The sequence below is a fragment of the Falco punctatus genome, assembly GCF_963210335.1.
Source record: "Falco punctatus genome assembly, chromosome: 14".
NCBI classification, from domain to species: Eukaryota; Metazoa; Chordata; class Aves; order Falconiformes; family Falconidae; genus Falco; species Falco punctatus.
Window position 1 is genome coordinate 19,204,861 of NC_137594.1, and position 18,406 is coordinate 19,223,266.

An 18,406-nucleotide genomic window follows, 5' to 3' on the forward strand; every position below is an offset into this window, starting at 1 on the left:
TTTCCACGGAGCAGAAAACATCTACGTTAGCCAAAACCAAATGTGTACAAGATTCAGAAATCTCAGTGCGGACAGCCTCCCCTCTTCTCCCAACGCTTATGCCCCCAGGTCTCTTTGCGGGACAGGAGAGCCAACATCATCTCCCCAGACTGCAGAGAACTTGGAAACGTACAACTTGAGCGCAGTTATTTCAACCTGGGTGACAGCACAGCAACAAAAAGCCCATTAAAAAGCCAAAAAGCAGATAACCAGATGCCATCAACTTCCGATCGTTACTTTGTGACGTGCTAGGGAGTGGGTGCCAGCTAACTAATCTTGGTAGAGAACAAACCTAATTTATCCGCTGCAGGACATGTCAGATTATTATAAACCTACTAATTGTTTCTAGCAGCAAGGCAACATTACACTTTGTAGAAGCGTACACCTTGTAGAAGGCATTTGCTCTGAAAAATAAAGTTTGCGTGCCACTTGATTAATTTGGCGAGGGGGAAGGATGGATGACCAAAAGAAACCACCCGAAATGTACCGCTGCAGAGCCAAGCAGCCAGGTGAAAGAGGATCTTTGGAAAAGACCTGGCATTAGGAGACAGGAACCTCATGGAATTCGTTGTTGAGCGATGCCCACCCTCCCAGACCTTGTCTTAAAAGAGAATGCGAGCACCTCTGAGTAGCTTTCCAGTGGAAGCTGCTGTGCTGTGAAGATACTTGTTGCAGCAAGATGCCTTCCTCCCAGGCCAAAAGGATGTCTAAGATGACCCGGCCTGACCCCAGGTGTAGCAAAAGCCACAGAAACCCGCCAGGAATTTCTCTACCCCACCCAGCCATTTGTTCAAGCATATACCTCTACAAAAACATCTCATCTGCATTCAAAAGATAGAAAATCTACTATTCCCTTTCTAATAATTTCTAATGATTCATTGCTCTTATTAAACGTTTGCACCTTAAAGTTTGTCATTACCTGATTTTTATCTCTCTATATTGTCAACACATATTGCCTTGAAAATGTTTTGCTATGTCTGGAGTATGAAAACCATCACATAAAATCAACTGCCACATTACAGATGTAAAGATTATTTTCAGGAATGCACATTTTATTCAAGCAAGTTTGAAATGAAGTTAAAGGAGTTAGGAAGTAACCGTATAGTACCAGTTCAGAAGGTAAACTATGTTTTGTCCAACATATTTGTGGAAAACAGACATAGAAATCATGTGTTTATAATAATAAACACATGATTACGCATGGGATCCCGACAGATTCCTACTGAACGCAGCAATCACCGAAGAGCCAGGAAGTCTAGTTGAAACAAACCTATTATTTGGAGTATTTGTGAGAAAAAAGTCTGTCTGCTCTGAAACTGTACTTTGCTTTCCTTTTAGTGCTACATAAACAGTAGGACAGCCCTAACTATAGTATTTGATCATTTTAAGTGCTTCGACGTAAAATGGCCTAACATTACTCATTGGCCTACAATTACTCATTGGCCTAACATATCCATGACAGCCCTCTACATAAGTTATTTTGCAATACCAGTGTAACCATGTCTTACCACTTAAGCAGGCAAGAAGATGATTAGGCAATCACAAGCATTTCATTAACTATTTTAACATCGGTACTACGATAGCCCATATTAAGATAAAAGGTTTCTATAAATGATGGGCTCTCTCAAAGAGCTGCAGAGGCTTATTTCCCCTTGGTTCACAGTCAGGAGAGACATCTGACAGTGCTTTGGAGAAGGCCCATCACTTCTGAACGCAGCGCAGGCAGCGAGTGCTCCGCCGCAGCTTCACCCTGGGCTGCCGGCACAGGGCACAGCTCCAGCACCCGGAGCCATGCCACCTTCCCGCAGGAACGGGAGCAGGGGCGAGCTGAGGGTATGGAAACCACACGGCTGGCGCTTTGCCTCCGTGTGCTGTGCACACACCACGCTGCAAGCAGCGGCCAACAAGGAGTTTGACCGCAACGTCCAGCGTTTTCTCCACATACAGCAGTACACAGCCAAGGTAACAGGCCCTGGCAGAAAAGCAATAGGTTTCAGCCTGTCACATCATACCTGCTTTTTTATGTGTCATTTAAAAATATTAGTGACTTCTAAGCTGGCGCACATTCCCCAAACTCTTTGTAAGCCTTAGTCCCAAGACACACCAAGCCTCGTCTCTTCATACCGTGGTTTTTCAGATGGACAGCTGGGGGAAGAGCAGGCGCAGGCTCCGGTCTGACGGCACTGCCATACGGCAGCGCTGCTGACGATAAACCAGCCGGGCAGGGGGGTCCTTGCCTGCAAAGCAGCACCTTCCCCTTACACACCGGCTCCTTTCCAGACACAGTACCTTATGTTCCACCCTTACAGATGGCCCATACGAGAAGCGAGCGCATACTTGTTCATCCTTCAGCACAGGGCCAGTTAAAAGACATTGGATCCAGCCGACCTGGAGGTTCAGCCCTTTCTGCGACTGACCCGAGTTCTTTTCATCCAGCAGTGCCACGAGAGAAGACACAAGTAGCGTTGCTGCTCTCAGGTTTCTGAGGGATCAGAGAGTCTCTTGTTCTTTGTACGCCCAAGCCATCTGCGGGACGGCACCCACACTCCACGGCCTTCTCGCAAGAAGGGTCAGTGCTGAGGGAGCCGTTTAGTGCACTGGTTTTACTCAGTATGCCTTCCAGTACTAGAGACACCCGTTCGGTTTTAATTGTGGCATGGGAAACAGCAGAACTCGGATGCCTCAGCAGACTCCAGCATCTACAGATGCAGTATTGGACAGAGAAGCAGTGGGGGATGGGGTGGTCTCTCCTGCTGGAGGTGTTCTCCCCGCTTCACTAAAGGCAGCTCACCACGTGTCAAAAACAGTTCTGCTGGAGCACACGTTGGTTGAGGCAGCCTCCTCGACAGGTAAAGCATTAACAGTGTGTCCTCTAGGTAATGGAAACACTTGCACCGTTCCTGCACCTTGACTAGATGCATTTTCCCAAAGTAGGTGTCCAGTCTCACGTACACACTCAGATCATCTCTCTCCACGCACACCGGCACACACAAGGAGTAAGTCAAAGAGCACGGGCTTAATTTATAGTATCCAGTATGTCCCTGAAATGTGAAAATTATACATGACTGAACTACACACCCAATGTTTACCACATCCTAGAGCTGTGACTGCACCTGCTGAGAAGACTGCACCTGCTGAGAAGACTGCACCACAACCAGCTCCTCAGCGACCCTCTGGTCAACAGCCCCCTCCCAGATACACCAGCTGTGTGGCTGGGCTGGGCATTCCCCACCCTTTCATCCAAATGACCCAGGGTGCTAGTTAACTAATATTTGATAACACGATTAACTTCAGCTGAAGTAAGTCTGGGTGTGCTCATGGAAACAGTTCAGTTTGCTTCCCTAGCAGGGGCAATAACCTCTGGGAGAGCGAGCGAGCAAGCGTGCAGGAAGCCTCCTTCAACCAGCACAGCTGCTGACAAAGGAGGCTGTATCTCTTGCCTTCTCTGAAGTTAATCCCAGCAGTTTAAAGCAGACTTGTGAAAAAAAACCCCATGAATCTGAAGTTACTCTAAAATGCTACTCCAAGGACACATTAGTTCCACTAGAGTCAAAGTATAAGCCAGATGCAATAGGTCGAGTTCTAGTCGAAGAGATCGCAGAGAAAGTAAGAGCTAATGATTCTCAATTTGGCATAACATGACATTCCCAACAGCTTCTGTCTCTCCTTCCAGTAATTGTGTCTTGGCAGTGTACATATTAAAAAAATCATTGCACAAAAGAAATTTTCTGTTGGGAAAAAAAAAAAAAAGGCAAGAAAAAAAGCAAAGCACTTTTCTTTGTAATGGTGTCATTCTGAAAACTGAAGACGCTTTCACTGAAAGGAAAAATACGCCGATCAAAACATGAAGGGGACAAAACCACATTCATTCCATATTTGTTTAAGAATTACTAAAAAGAAACGTTTTTGCAGGAGGCTAAGACAACAGTAATTTAGACAATAATAAATTGAGCATGGTAAGAATAACTACTCCATTGAATAAAAGAACTCTGGCAAGAAACTTTTCACATGGCGTTTAACAGACATTCAAATAAATGAATGAAGTATGCAAGTTAAATTACTTCAAAAATAAAGACTTTCCAGCGGTTTACCATAATGACAACATTGTATAGAAAGATACAAGAGCTCTTTGTAGCCTAAAAATTGTCAGTTTTATTTTACAGAGATGACTTTTAAAAGCATCTTGTCATGACAATCGAGTTTTGAGGAAAAAACAACTTGTCATTTGATAAACAGATGAAATTAACTGTCATTAAAACCACTTAAGCACTCCTCCTTCCTGTTATCCTCCTCCTCTCAGCAGTAACTGGTAAGATTTCAGGGAGGCTCAGTCGTTGACGGCAGGATCTAGAAAAGAAACAATTTTGCATACGTTTATCATTCGCATTCACAGCTTCTAGTTATTGTATTTCACTAACCTGCACTTAATTGGCCTCCTTCTGCCACTGGCATGAGCACAATGGACCATCCACTTCATACAAATCACCACCCACCGCTGCAATTACACCTTACATGAAATTACTGTAGTGGTTGCATCCTGTCACGTTGGTAGTGCATACAAAGGTAACATTAACAAGGTCCTGTACTCCACCAACCACAAATTGCTAATCCCAGTCAGGGCATCAGCCAGTAGGAATCAGATGTTACTCATTACTATGCAGTTCATTACTTATGGGACACGGTTGAACTGGAAACTGGTAAAATCTTACCAGTAACTTCTGGAAAACATACCGCTTGTCCACAGAAACATGCCACCAACGTAAGTGAAGGACCAGATGCAATAGCTGCAACAGAATTAGCAAAGAGGAAAATGACAACTCCGTGTTTTCCCAAAGCCCGTTCTCCAAGATTTTGTTTGGCTAAGCAAGCAGCTTCTTTAAGAGGAAAAGAAGGCATGGACTGGTAACAGACCCGAGCCTTGCATAGCCAGACAAACTCCCGTGCATCCCTGGAAGGCTGTGTGCATGGCAACCCCACTTCCAACACACAAAGTAAGTAATCGTATTCCCACACTAAAGCTACCGTGGCACACCTCCACCCTGGCAGATTTCTAGCTGGCTTTCATCTTCTCTATCTTCCACGTGCCAGGTTCCCCACACCAACTGGCCCTCGGTGACAGCTGAGTTTTTAATGCCACACAACACCTCGATGCAGACGGGTTTTGCCCTTTCTTCCACCTTTCACTAGCCTACGCTGCCATTTAGTCACTGCACTGACGTAACGGCTACACTTCCTTCTACTGCGCTGCAGCTGTACATCTACTGACATGACAACGGGCAGCAAGGGTCTTCGGCCCTACAGGAATGTAGCTGCCTTTTTGGGTAGCAACTCGCATCCTTTTTCATGCCGAGGACAGAGCATATGGTCCTTCAAAGAGACATCAAAATAAATATGACAGGTCAGTGCAATCATCATACCGAATGAATTCAAATGATGCCATATCTAAAGTGAAATGTGTGCACATAATAAAGATTCAAATGAACAAAAAAAAAAAAAATCCCCTACCCTTTATCCCTCTCTGAATTATTTATGAATCCTGCAACTCCAGCTGTTGCCACAAGCCCAAGGACATTACTTCATTTTGGGAATGACACTTCATATTAAAAGATAAGTTAACAAAACAAAACAAGGACACTGTGGACCTCCTTAAAGGCCACAGTAAAGCAAAATATATGTCTTCCCAGCATTTACAAAGGAAAATAATCAACAATCAATTCAGTTCATATTTCTCAACTTGTCTCCACAATTCCAGACACAGATTTCAACCCTCATGCATTAAGTCAGCCATGCCTTTTTAACCATCACAGTTCAGCAAGGTTCTCAAAGCATCTTGGATCCTCCTCGTATTTTTTTAGGGTTATATCGCTCCAACAGTTCATCAAAAACCAAATGCCATCATACCAAATACTCTGCAACACTATCAGCACTCAAGTTAGTGAAAGCTTTTAGTATATCATATGGTCATTCCATGAAAACGTAAGTACTCTGCATATGTGGAATTGCTTTTGACAATAATACAAAAATTAAAAAGAAACAACTTCAACATGTGTAGTTTAGGGCACAAAAAACTGGTTTCAGCTAACCATGACATTTAGATTAGCAAATTCCTCGTAGTGCTGTCTGCCCACTTCCAGACTGCTTTGATTCAGGCTCCATCACATATTAGTTCTTAAATTTCAAACAAACAAATTGAGGGGGGAAGGCTTAGCCACTAAGCGTCATTTCCAACACCACATTTAAATGCCCTTCCCCCTCCCACACCCCTTCAATCAGCTCTAACAAGTTCATAATTTATCTGTACAGCAGAGAACACAGACGCAGATTAGGTTGGGAGTGGGGTGCAAAACAATTGGTTTTGGTTGCCATCCTATTTGTAGTGGAATCTGACAAATAAATAGGTATAGAGATACGAACTGTTACACAAAAATGCCCACACCATTAACGCTGCACCACCTTCCCACTACAGGAACATCCTGAGACACTGTCTTCATGTCAGGCCTGAAATGAACTGAAATGGGTCAAAACCTGCACGTCCCAAAACCTGCACGTCCCAAACCATCAAGGGACATACAACCCCTAAATAGCGGCCCTTCATGATTTACCAACAGCCTCCTCTCTGCCACAAAGGAAATTACTCTGCTTATACCTGTGACCCTCATTTCTGTTTTCTGCTTTTACTTGTACCTAACTGAACAGCAGTTGGGTTTAGGTTCTTCTCCTACAAGATCCCAAATGCCACAAGAACTTTTAACTGATTAATGATTTGGGATTGATGTTTGTTTGGGCTTGGCTGTTGGGGGTTTTTTTCTCCTCCATAGTCACTTGAAAGTGGACTAGCAACTGCAGCAGTTCTAGAACTAAAAAGAGATGTGTGAATAGACTTAAGAGCTTCCAAGGTACCACCACCAGAAATCTCTGGTATCGCCCAGAAAGCTTGCAAGCCGTTTGCCAGCTTCCTGCAGCTGAGAACGTACCATTTGCCATTAGTGCCAAGCACACAGCTCAGGCCTGAACTAGAATGCGAGGCAGGCACGTATTTAATAAGCACGCTCGTCTTTGCAAAAGGCAGCAAAGTGAGAGATGTTACCCATCTTGCAAGTGAAACGAGCCAACAGCTCGCAAGCAGAGCCCACTTTGGTGTAGCTGTCAGCAGCATCTCCAGCAGTATCTGCTTTTGTTCAGTTTGGTACCACTGAGCCCATGCAGTGTGATTCAGGAAAAGGAGATGTAGTTAAACCAAACATTTATTTGCCCCTCAGTCTGCATCAGAACTGGCACGCAGCTCTGAAAAGTCTCCTTCCTCGCTGCTGTGGGAAAGCTGACGAAAGAAGACCTTCCCTTCCCACCTCCTGCTGTTGGTCAAAGACACAAAAAGGTACAGAAAGCACAGGCAGAGAACTTGGGATGTGTAAAAGACCACTGAGCAGGAAAGTAAGGTTAACTGGTAACATTTAACAAGAACCCCAAATCCTCCTGTTGTCACCGCTATACATTTGAGGTTATCACTCTCTCCCCGCTAACAATCCTCCAATATTTTGCAAATCCCAGGTGTTGTGCAGAAACCCTCTCAAAACCACAATTATTTACAGTTGTAACTTGCTCAAATGTTCCTCACATCACATTTTTCTGAAAATTAACAAAATAAAAACAGGAACATATCTCACATTCCAGGGTTGCCATTTAATTCTCAGTGCCACAGGTTCTCAAGTGCCTCGTGAAATACTTTCTAGCTGTGCTAAAGGAATGACATTTGGAAAAAAATCACCTGTGTGCTGATAGCAAAACATCCTTCTGAAGATTTTCAGAAGCTAGTTGGATGCAATTGAAGTCAGTCCTTCAGAAATTAAGGAAAGTCGCCTTCGTGCCCAAACATGCTCACTAAATGCTTCTGGCTATGACATTATTTCATAATTGACACATTATACACAAACACCTCAAGAAAAGATCTTTTTGTGTATGTCTGGATTACACGGCTATTTATACCCAGTGCTTCTGCAGAGCCTTCCCAATGTTGCACAACACTCTGGAATACAAATGATAAATTGATCCTTTCAGATGATAGGGGGTTTTTTATCATTCAATATTTTTAATGTTAAAAAAATTGTACCTCATCGTGGTCTTTAATCTAATCCTTAGCCTGAACAATTGAAGTACATCCATATTAATCTATTAGATGTTTTTCCACACCACACCTATGGCACTGCATAAATTACTGTAATTTAAATGAATTACTGCTTGAAAATTCTCATTTGGTAAGAAACATGTAGTGTTACAAGGCGCTGGAAAGAAAAATGTGCAGTATGGTAACAAGTTTTATAACACAGTATATCTAGTTCCTCATACACCAGCTATTCTAAATTCTTAGAGGACAAGAATATTAGACTGATCACATAGAACACACACCGCTATGTCCAAGAAGTCAATAACATGAAATTAAATCTACAGTTTATTTAGATGCATTTCCATGCCCATATATGCAGAATCCACTTTCAAAATGCCATTAAGCTGGCTGAAGAATATTGCAAGAGACACTAACTCCAACAGTAATTCTATCTCTGCCCTGGATAACTTGCATTTTTCCCTTTAAACGTCTGATCTGCTAAAATGCATTGAAGAAAGATAACTTGGGAAAGAAAAACACACAAAAAAACCCCACAAAACAAAGAGAAAAACACCCCCCCGAGTTCTTTTGTTACATTATTCTGCATATTACTACTGTTTAAGGATGGCTTGTTTAAGACTGCACGTTTCAACTACCTAACAGTAAAGAATGAAAAGCTTCTTGCTACAAGCTAAAAAGAAAGTCTTTACCATGCTCCTTGAAGAGCTCATTTTCACATTACTCAGGCTTCATTATGCTGAATCAATATTCGTTTAGTCACTGGGGTTATTGACATATTTTAAAATAAAAGTATACCCTTCAGCTACTGCACTCATTACGGGTAATTTGTCTTGTCAGGGAGCAGGGAATATTATCCCAGTCTTTCAGGGGCTGACAGCCCATGGAAATACCTCCCCTTGGTTACAACTGTAAATAATTTTAAGGTAAAATATTGAAAAATCAATGACTGTTTCCTGCAATCTGTCACAAACAAATCAATCATAATCTGCACAGCCAGAGAGTATGATTTGAAGGAGATGAGAGCAGATGTAATTCTTGGCTGGAATCTCTCATTTCAAAATCACTTCACATAATGGTGTCATCATTTAAACACTTAGCAGTCACTGCAACTGCCACTCATAACATCTAGTTGGACAAAACTGCAAGGAAGAGGAGGAGAAATGCCACTGCTGTTATATAAACAAACACTTTATTTAAATGGTTGCAACATTAGCAAATTTCACAGATATTAATAGCCAGGCTTGTCTCTCCACGGAAGTCCAAGACGCCTTTCTTTCTCAATAGAAGATTGTCTATAAATCAGTCTCTCAAAACGCAAAGCGTTTAAAAAACCCGAACAAATGCACCAGGCTTCGCAAAAGGTGAGCAATAATACCTGGTACTAATACTATTTCTAAAAATACTTCAATTTCATTCACTCCAAATTGCTCATAACAGAATTACGCATCAAATTCTCAAGAGATTAAGAAAGGAGAATTGTCTGAGGTACCTTTGCCTTTTTAAGAGCAATAAGGATTTCAATGCTTCTTTGTCCTCTACATATTACATTTCACATCTAATTTTCATTAAGCACACCCCGAGTCAACTTTAGTGTAGGTAACCACTGCACAGTACAGGGGAAAGAAAGTCATAACCTACATAAATTAACCGATAATATATTTTCATCTTGTACTCAAAGAAATTAACTGTTGTATATGGAATTACATTTGTATAAAGGATCAATTTATACATAAAGAATTAACTACTGTGCAGTCAAAATGCTATAAACTGATCTTTGTCAATGGGAATAATTTGTGTAAAACTAATCTATTTTTATAGAGCAACGCTGATGCTTGCACAGAAATTATTTCCTCATTTGTCCCCCCACCTCACCCCAGACTGCGTTTCCAGCCTGACGCTACAGTGTTCGAGAGACTTCTGTGCAGATCAGCCAAGACAAAAAAGCAGCAGCCAGGCTGAAATTGTTGTGCAACTGCAACCGTGGGCCTAAGCCTGCATTCCTTGCACAAACAAAATCTGCAAAATGCTCGTGGAGTGTTTCACTCTGGAGTCTATAATTTGAGCTCTTAATCTTTAATGTGCAAAGCCCGTTATCACGTATTCATTTTAATCACATTAACCTTACCAACTCATATTTCTGAATATTTATCTCACAACTGTGAGACTAAGAAAAAAAAATGCAATCAAAAAGATGAAATTATTTTCTCCTCTCTTGCAAAAAAAAAAATAATTTAAAAATCCCTTAATACTGTTTTTAAAAGTGAAAGAATAGGGAGTATTGTACATCTAAGTAAACCTCTCCAAGGTTTGCCTTCCTTTTTAAAGCAGCCTTTAAGTCTCTTTATCTTCTGCATGGAGAACACACACCTCTAACTCTTTATTGATACACATCAAAACCACTATTGTTTGTAGCAGCTGGACAAATTCTCTTTCTTAGCAAAATAAACTATTAAAAAACAGAAACTGAAGTCTTAGCCCTGAAGAAACAGTTACTGCCTCAGAGGCTAAGTGCGTGCAGGAAAACTGCAAATACCAGCCGTGAGGTGAATCAGCTTATCCTGGGGAAAGGCCACTATTGTGAAAGGAAGCGGGAGGAGGCAGAGGGTAGAGCAGCTCCTAGAAATGAGTTGCAGTACCTCACTTTTTCCCTGGATGAGATCTATAATGAAGCTATCCGACAGAGAGACAGCCTCGGGCTCATCAGCCCTTTTAAATCTCCTCCCTGGCCAACCGACACTCACAGAGGGAAGACCCTGCTTACCACATTAAGCCATCGCGGGAGGGGGAAGCGGTGTGCCGTACTGAACGCGTCGGCATCTTCCCCCAGTGCCATTCCCCTGAGCCAGGTTGTTATTTCTCGTGACAATCACCTAATTAGGTGGGTCAAGAATCACAGAAGATGGAAGAGATCCATTTTTCCTACATGCCAGTTCTCCTATTTGTAAAAACGCAGGCAAGGACTCTTCCCCTCCATTGTAAGGCACTTAATAAACGTTAATAATAATTAAGTCAGTCACATCTCCCAGACAACACTGTCAGATCTTTTCTTGCAATATTTTGAGAACCATTAGGCTCAGGAGGGAGCTCCCACAAGTTCCGCACAGAAAAAAAGACTCGCAAATTCCGTCCTCGGATGCAAGAGGTCACGGAGGGCTGCGCCACAGCAGACATTTTGCAACCGCTCCCTGACAAGGGAAGCCCTGAGAAGAAAGAGCAGCACATGCTGCGGCACCACAGATGTGTCCGGAGGGTTCATGGGTCAGCACGAGGAGTGCTATTTTCTGCTGGACAAAGCAGTGAGATGCTCTAACAGCTAAGAGGACTGTGAAGTCTTTCTGTTAAGAAGTTGAACTAGCTTCAGTTTCTTGGATGAAAAGGTATTTGTCTTCATTCCCTCTTTCTCAAGACAAAAGAACTACGGGTTATGGAAAGAGCCGACGAAAGAAAAGACGCTTAAAAAAAGCTAGTAACATTTTCTCTAGTACTCACCCTCTCAGTTTACTGCTCTCACTCATAACCTTAACTTAAGCCACTAGTATATGTTCATTTATTTAATGCATCTCCATCTGATCACTGAACAATAAAGAAGTGCAATATTACATCATGCGATATTACTGATATTACACCACTATCAATACTCTACCTAACGAAGTTTTTAAAGTCTCCATGTTTGGGCGTTACAGAAAGAAGAAGAATCCTGCTTTGAAATAGCTCCTGCCTTCCAGCTCTGTGCTTCCCTTCTTCAGCATTGCTTAGGCCAGCCTCACTGAGCTCATCTGGAGAGGGCAAAAAGAAAAAAAGAGCATACTTATTGGAATATTTGTCACCCGCACCACACTATTTTCTCAACAGAAACAGGGGTAAAGCTGCCGTTTCTGGAAACACAAATTCTGCATTTTGTTAAGAGACAGAACCCAGTCACACAAAGGGAAGTGCCACTACTGTAATGCCTCACTTTATGAATCAAAACATACCCGAAACAAATTACTTACCATTAGCTCTGAATAGGACTCCATATGGCTAACAAGAGCTGCAAGCCCAGACGCATTCTGGCTTTGTATGAGGTCCCCTCCTATACTCAAGCATGGACAGGACAGGACAGGCTGCTGGACTCATTTTCCCCATCGTGGACCTCTCTGCTTCTTCTCTTGGGTGCATTCTAAAAGGCAAAAAAAAAGCACAGACTGAGAACAGGGAAATGGAATGAAAAGGTAGTTTTTGTCCTAATTTAGACAACACGTTTCTCTTACAAACAAGGATCACGGACTGAGCGATGCGAGGGTTTCTTCACCCACCGACCTAGCGCATCTGATAAATCCCACAGACACTCCATTAGCACCACGTCCCACTGGATGGTGGTCAACCCCGCATTTTCTAAGAGGCGCACCACAAACAGGCACCTAGGGAAATTAAAGATCTGTGAAATATGGAAATCTAACGGCATTTACCTAATGAATAATAGTATATTACAGAATAATCTAGAATAGAATAATGAGCAATAGCATTAATAACTTGCTTCTGCTCAGAAGCACAACAGTCTAACAAATTATAGGAGTATGGACACCAACTGGAATCTGAACGTTTCAGAGAAAAGCAGAGGGCTCCAGTTCGGCAAACAGCAGCACAGAGGTTACACGAACAAATCTAGGTCACAGGATGTGCCAGAAACTGAATGAGGAAACAAGCCCAAGGTTCGAGACTCTTTAGTCCCTTCCCTACTACCAAGTATTCCCATCACCTTCTTAGCCAGTATAAAAGCCTCTTGGCCATTCTGCAGCCTCCTCTCAGACAACTATCTGGATGATCTTGGTTTAAGTTTTACTTAGGGACACAGTAACACGGTCCACAGAAAATATTAGCTGAATTTGAACTGAAGCCAGAAATTAAATACTGAAATAAACTTAAGAAAAAGCAAAGAGAGAAAAAAAAATCCTTAAAAATAACTTTTCAAACCTAGGCTCTACAGAGCTGTCCTCTTCCCAAGAGACATCCATGGAACCTGATGCCTACAGAAGCTGGGAGAGGATGAGGTCCTCCCTAGACAACAGCCAGGAAGCCAGCACAAAGTAATTCTTGCACCGTCAATATTATAAAGAAGTTGTAGGCACCTTTTTATAATGACAGAGTATTCTTAATAAAAGCTTCAAGCAGGTTTTATAGCTGCATATTATCCAATGAAACCAGTAATAAACAGCACTGTAGCATTATTTAGTGCAACTCCAATACGCCAAGAGTCGCAACCTCAGTTTTATTTATCACACAGGCTAAAATGTTACTTCTTGGCTTTACGGTAGCAGCCAAGCCTGCAGCGATTTTCTCCCAGCACACTGCCATCTGGATATTGATACTTTGCTACAGGATATGAAAGAAGAGCATAGTTACTTAATACAGCTTAATTGAAAACAGAGGACCTATGTATTATACCATGCATTATCCTACACAGAATTAAATCTGAAGGGCATGAAAAGTTCTATAGATGTCAGCAGAGAATATTTCAGATGTAAATGCTGGGTTCTTGATCTGTGATAGTAAAGCTGAGAAATACTGTGAAAAAGACGTGCTTATTAAAGGAGAAGCTAGTTTTTGCTCTGTTTGGGGGGGGGGGGGGGGGGGAGGAGCTCAGGAAGATGCATCTCCTTTGGGAAGAGTAGGAAAGTGATCAGTCATGAGTTTATTAGTATAGTAAACTCTTAGTTACGATGATCCACATTCACCTTGAAAGGTCTGACTGGCTTGTTTTTCCCTTAAACAATGATTTATGGGGGTGGGGGGTAGATAATGATTCTGGCTCTACAAACACATTCACTTTAACCTGCAGAAAACAGCTTCAAGAATCATTCACATCTGCATTATCCATATTAAGGAACAGAAACTAAAAGGCTCTAATGTTAACAAAAATCATAAATTATGAATGTTAAAAAAAATAATCTTTGGGTGTAAGACTAGAAAGGCTACCTGGCTTTACGTTTCTCCTCAGAGGTAATGCCAAGCCCCAGCGAATACCGGCCAGCAGGACTGCAAATATATCTAAGTAGATAAAACACAAACCCTTTTGAACACAACACTGCTATTTAACGGCACCCACCCCTAACACCCACAGGGGAGGCCAGATTCCAGCTACGGGAGCCCCCACCAAGCTGCAGCACCTGCAGTCGAAAGGGAGTTTGCCACCGTATGGAAAGCCGCGGGCACGGGCACATGCACATCCCACAACATGACACGGCGAGCCACGGCCACCCGTCCCACCAGGGTGCTCCCCTCTCACAGCAAGGAGCCGGCTAACGGTAGATGTAACTTGCTTTAAGTGGAAAAGTTGTTTAGCCATGAAAAGGAGCAGGTTTTCTTTTTTTCTCTTGAAGTCAACTATTAGGAGAGTCTATTTTTTTGTGTATGCCTGTGGAACTGTAAGCAAAAGAAACCCTAAAGACATTCTTAACTTAGCCCATATCATGCCAACAAATTCAAGCAAATCATGCCATTTAAGTTAATTACAGGAAACTTCAAGGAAACTGAAATACGGTTTCAGGTTCTCCCATGATACTGTCAAGATCTTTGGAGTTACATGTTCAATACAATAACTACATGCTTAAAAGGCTTGCCAGCTGCACTTCTGTGCATGGTTTTATTCCACACACTAAACAGGTTTGCTGATGCAATTTAAAAAAGGACCAAGACTGAAAATCAGGTTTCTTCCAGCAGACAAAAAGTGGTTTTTTTCACAGAAAAGCTTGCTGAGAAAAAAAAAAAGACTGCCTAAGCTACCTAATATCCAGTTGCCAGAGAAGAAGAGTTATTCTAGGTGTTTGCACGTTGACACTTGGGTGTCAGACCACGAACACAAAGAGTGCTAACAAGTAGAGTCTTGGGCAAAGTAAGTGCAGGTAGAAGAAACAAGAAAGAAGTTAAGGGTGTCTTGCAGAGCTCCTCCCGACATCATTCACCTAAGCTAAAAGCCACAAAACACGGCACTTCCACTGCGAGTACTGACCCTGTAAGTCCCCCGCACTTCACCTTAGGGCAGCCAGCAGCAGCACGCACACAAGCATCTGCAGGAAAACACCCCGAAGTTTTTCTGCCGGTGCTTCAGCCAAGATTTTACATGCATTGTTTTAGCTGTTGCTCAGCTAATAATATATTCATTTAACATAGAAAAACACAAGCCCCTCCTTCCTCTTTGCGCACTAGTCTTACTTCCATAGTAGTGCAAAGGTGAGAGAAGGCAATTTTTTTCTCTTCACACTTGACTAAAAAGATAAATATTCACATATATTTATTTTGCTCTGTTATTAGCGTGAGTAGTTAATACTTTTAAACACACTGTATAAAACATCTCTTAGCAGATGTTTCCAGCAGCAACTTCCACCACCGGCTGAGTCTTAGTATTTTGTTTATGCTTTGAACAGAGCACAGTATCTGGGTGGGGTATTTTTAATTTTTTTGTTTGTTTGTTTAAAAAAGAGGATTCCCTTTAACATCACATACAGATCTCTTGGTAATATATCCACAAATTGAAGTGGAGAAACAAATTATTCAGTAAGCGTCTAAGGTCAGGTATTCTGATAAAGAAATATCACAAAGGTTTTGAGAAAACAGCCTCCTTCTCATCTACCCCTGTAAAAAGAAAAAAAAAAAAGTTGAAATGATCTTCTAATGCATCTCCCTTCATAATTCATGCCGAAAGATGACATTTTCTCAGGATCTTAATTAAGATAATGATGAACACCTGTGTCGGCATTCTTTGGCAAGACAGCATTATCCATCATAATCTTTTAAGTACTCTCAAAAAAACCCAACAAAATCATATGACGGAACCAATCTGTTGCCTCTCCCCTTGCACTAAGTTTTACATCTCAGACACATACAAGAACGATTAGATCTTTAAAGACAGCAATAAAAGCAGGATCGTTAGATTTTAAAGTTTCAACAGAAAGTAGCTATTAAAGTAATTAAATTAAGGTGTATCATATCCAAGACACCCAAGTTTAACTCCATCCACTACAAGCCACCTGCAACCAAACCACTTACAGTTAAGAGCCTACCAACGGCTGTACAGAAAATACAGTTTGCTGTTATTTTCAAGATTACCCTGCCTCTTTTTCCCCCTCCCAGAAAGAAAATACTCACAGCTGATCCCTATTACACATTCATGCACAGATTTATTAAGCTATTTGACACTGTACCACATATATTTGCACACCCTAAATGAAATTATGCAAATGAAACCCGTGTAGAAAAACAAACATGCAAGTTCAAATATTGCTACATTTTGGGTCACCACATTTTGTGCAGTCATCTTAAATCCAAGTTCCTCTCCCGTCAAAAACCCTACTGGAGTCTGGCTACTAGAGTAAACAAAGACCATTTTAAACAGCTTTGCAGGACTGGCCCATCAGGCTGAAGGCTATAAAAATATTGACTTTAATTATTTATTTATACAAGCTGAATTTAAATTCACAAGCCTTAATTTAAATAAAACAAAGAACGAAGAGCCAGCCTGTGAATCCTGCCCATCGTTAAGCAAGAAGTGAATGGTAAACGTTTCTTCTGTTGCATTAACAATTTAGCTTCCAAGAAATTATGACAAAAACATATAAAGCACAGAATTTTAATATCAACTCACACTTCTATCATTTCACTGGCAGCCGCAAAGCAGGCAAACACCAGATACTCATCCATACTTTTGAAAGTACGTATCTTCGGTGAAAATGAAGAGAAGCAGCAATGCATCCTCAAGCCCCACATTTGTTAGCAGAACTGACAGAACCACATAAACAAGAGTCTTGAAACAAACTCCTTATTTCTCTTTGATGAAAGGGCTGAAAAGTCCTGCAAAGCAGATTAGTCTTAGGCTTTCACATTTCAACATGCTTCTATCGGAGGAAAAAGTTGCTGTGACTTGTCATTCAGCAGAGCTATCAATGTGCAAATAAAGCAGAAAATAGAGACATCCTTAAGAAAGGAGCCTCAAATTTGATACAAAGCGAAGGTGACAACCACACCAATAGAACTATAAACTAAATGTTTCAATATCTTGAAGAATTATCTACAGTTCTTTTAAAAACTGCAAAGGATATAAGAGTGGCATAATGTAGTGAGAATGTCGGTTTGATAGACACTTACAACCCCGATGGCAGAGGACCTATCGCTACCATTTATTAATCAGCTCTGGTATTATGTTGCAAGGCATGAAAGTATGCATGAACTCACCCCGCTTTCCAAAATGTACGCCTACAGAAGCAAGATTAGCAGAACATCAGAAATCAAGAGGGTAATTTTACATGACATTAACCTTACCTCCTCCTCAAAAAAAGTCAGATGCCATGGGAAGATAGATGGTTAAAATTTCTGCTTCTCCCTACAAAGAAACGCGCAAGGAAAAGCGGTTACTCATTCCGCTCACATATAAAATGAATGTTAAATGTATAAAACTTTACCAGATGATATCTCACTCCTCGAACAAGGGCTGTTGTCAGAGGATTATGACAGAAGCGCTTTTGGGGGGGGGGGGGAGAAAAGAAACGCGGCGCTTTGGAGCGATAGCGAAAATTAACCCAGGGACCCGTATCGGTGACACCCGCCGCTGAAAACTGATGAAAGTGCACACCTGTGTGGAGTGAGCGTGTAAGGCTGCGGGCCGGCCGCTCCCCGGGCAGCGCCCCGGCCGAGCCACCGCTCAGCGCCGCGCAGCGCAAACAACGGGCCCGTCGGTGGAGAGCCGGGGGCTGCGGTCAGCGCCCGGCGGGGCAGCACCGAGGGTGCCCACACCCGCTCGCCGCGCTTCCCGGCACCGCTCCCGCCGGCGCCGCCTGCCTGCGGGGCCCGCAGCGTCCCCGGCCCCGCCGCCCCGGAGCGCCCGCACCCGCCGGGCCCGCGCAACCGGTAGCGGGCGGCCCGCGCGTAGAGCAGCGCCGGCAGGGGGCGCCCCAGCGCGGCGGGGCAGCGCCGCCACAGCGCCCCGACGTCCCGCCGCGCGGCGGGGCACGCTGCCGCCCCGCGTCCTCACCTCGCCGGCCCGGCCTGCGGCCGCCACGGGCTGGGCTGAGCCGGGCCGAGCCGGGCCGAGCCGGGCCGAGCCGGGCCAAGCCGGGCCGGGGCCGCCTCGGCCCGCAGCGCCTCCGCGCGCCGTCCTGTCAGCGCCGCCTCCGGACTCCCCAGCAACCGCGCCGCGCGCCGCCACCGCCCCTCCACACCCCCGCCTCCCCACGCTGATGGACAGCTCCCCACACCAATAGAAGAAGGGGAGGA

The 18,406-nt window shown here is 43.1% G+C and overlaps 1 protein-coding gene across 7 annotated transcripts in view; it reads right to left on the reverse strand.

The window, feature by feature from the left end:
- Window positions 1-1,070: 1,070 nt before the first annotated feature.
- LOC308053505 (uncharacterized protein) overlaps window positions 1,071-18,406 on the reverse strand; it is a 480,417-nt gene continuing 463,081 nt past the window's right edge. For 2 of the 7 annotated variants that reach the window (XR_013923644.1, XR_013923645.1), the window contains exons 2-4: window positions 17,456-17,516; window positions 12,154-12,320; window positions 1,071-11,937 (exon numbers count right to left, since the gene is read on the reverse strand). The gene's annotated coding sequence lies outside the window, so the exon portion shown is untranslated. The other 5 variants (XR_013923648.1, XR_013923649.1, XR_013923646.1 and 2 more) reach the window with 5 other exon arrangements.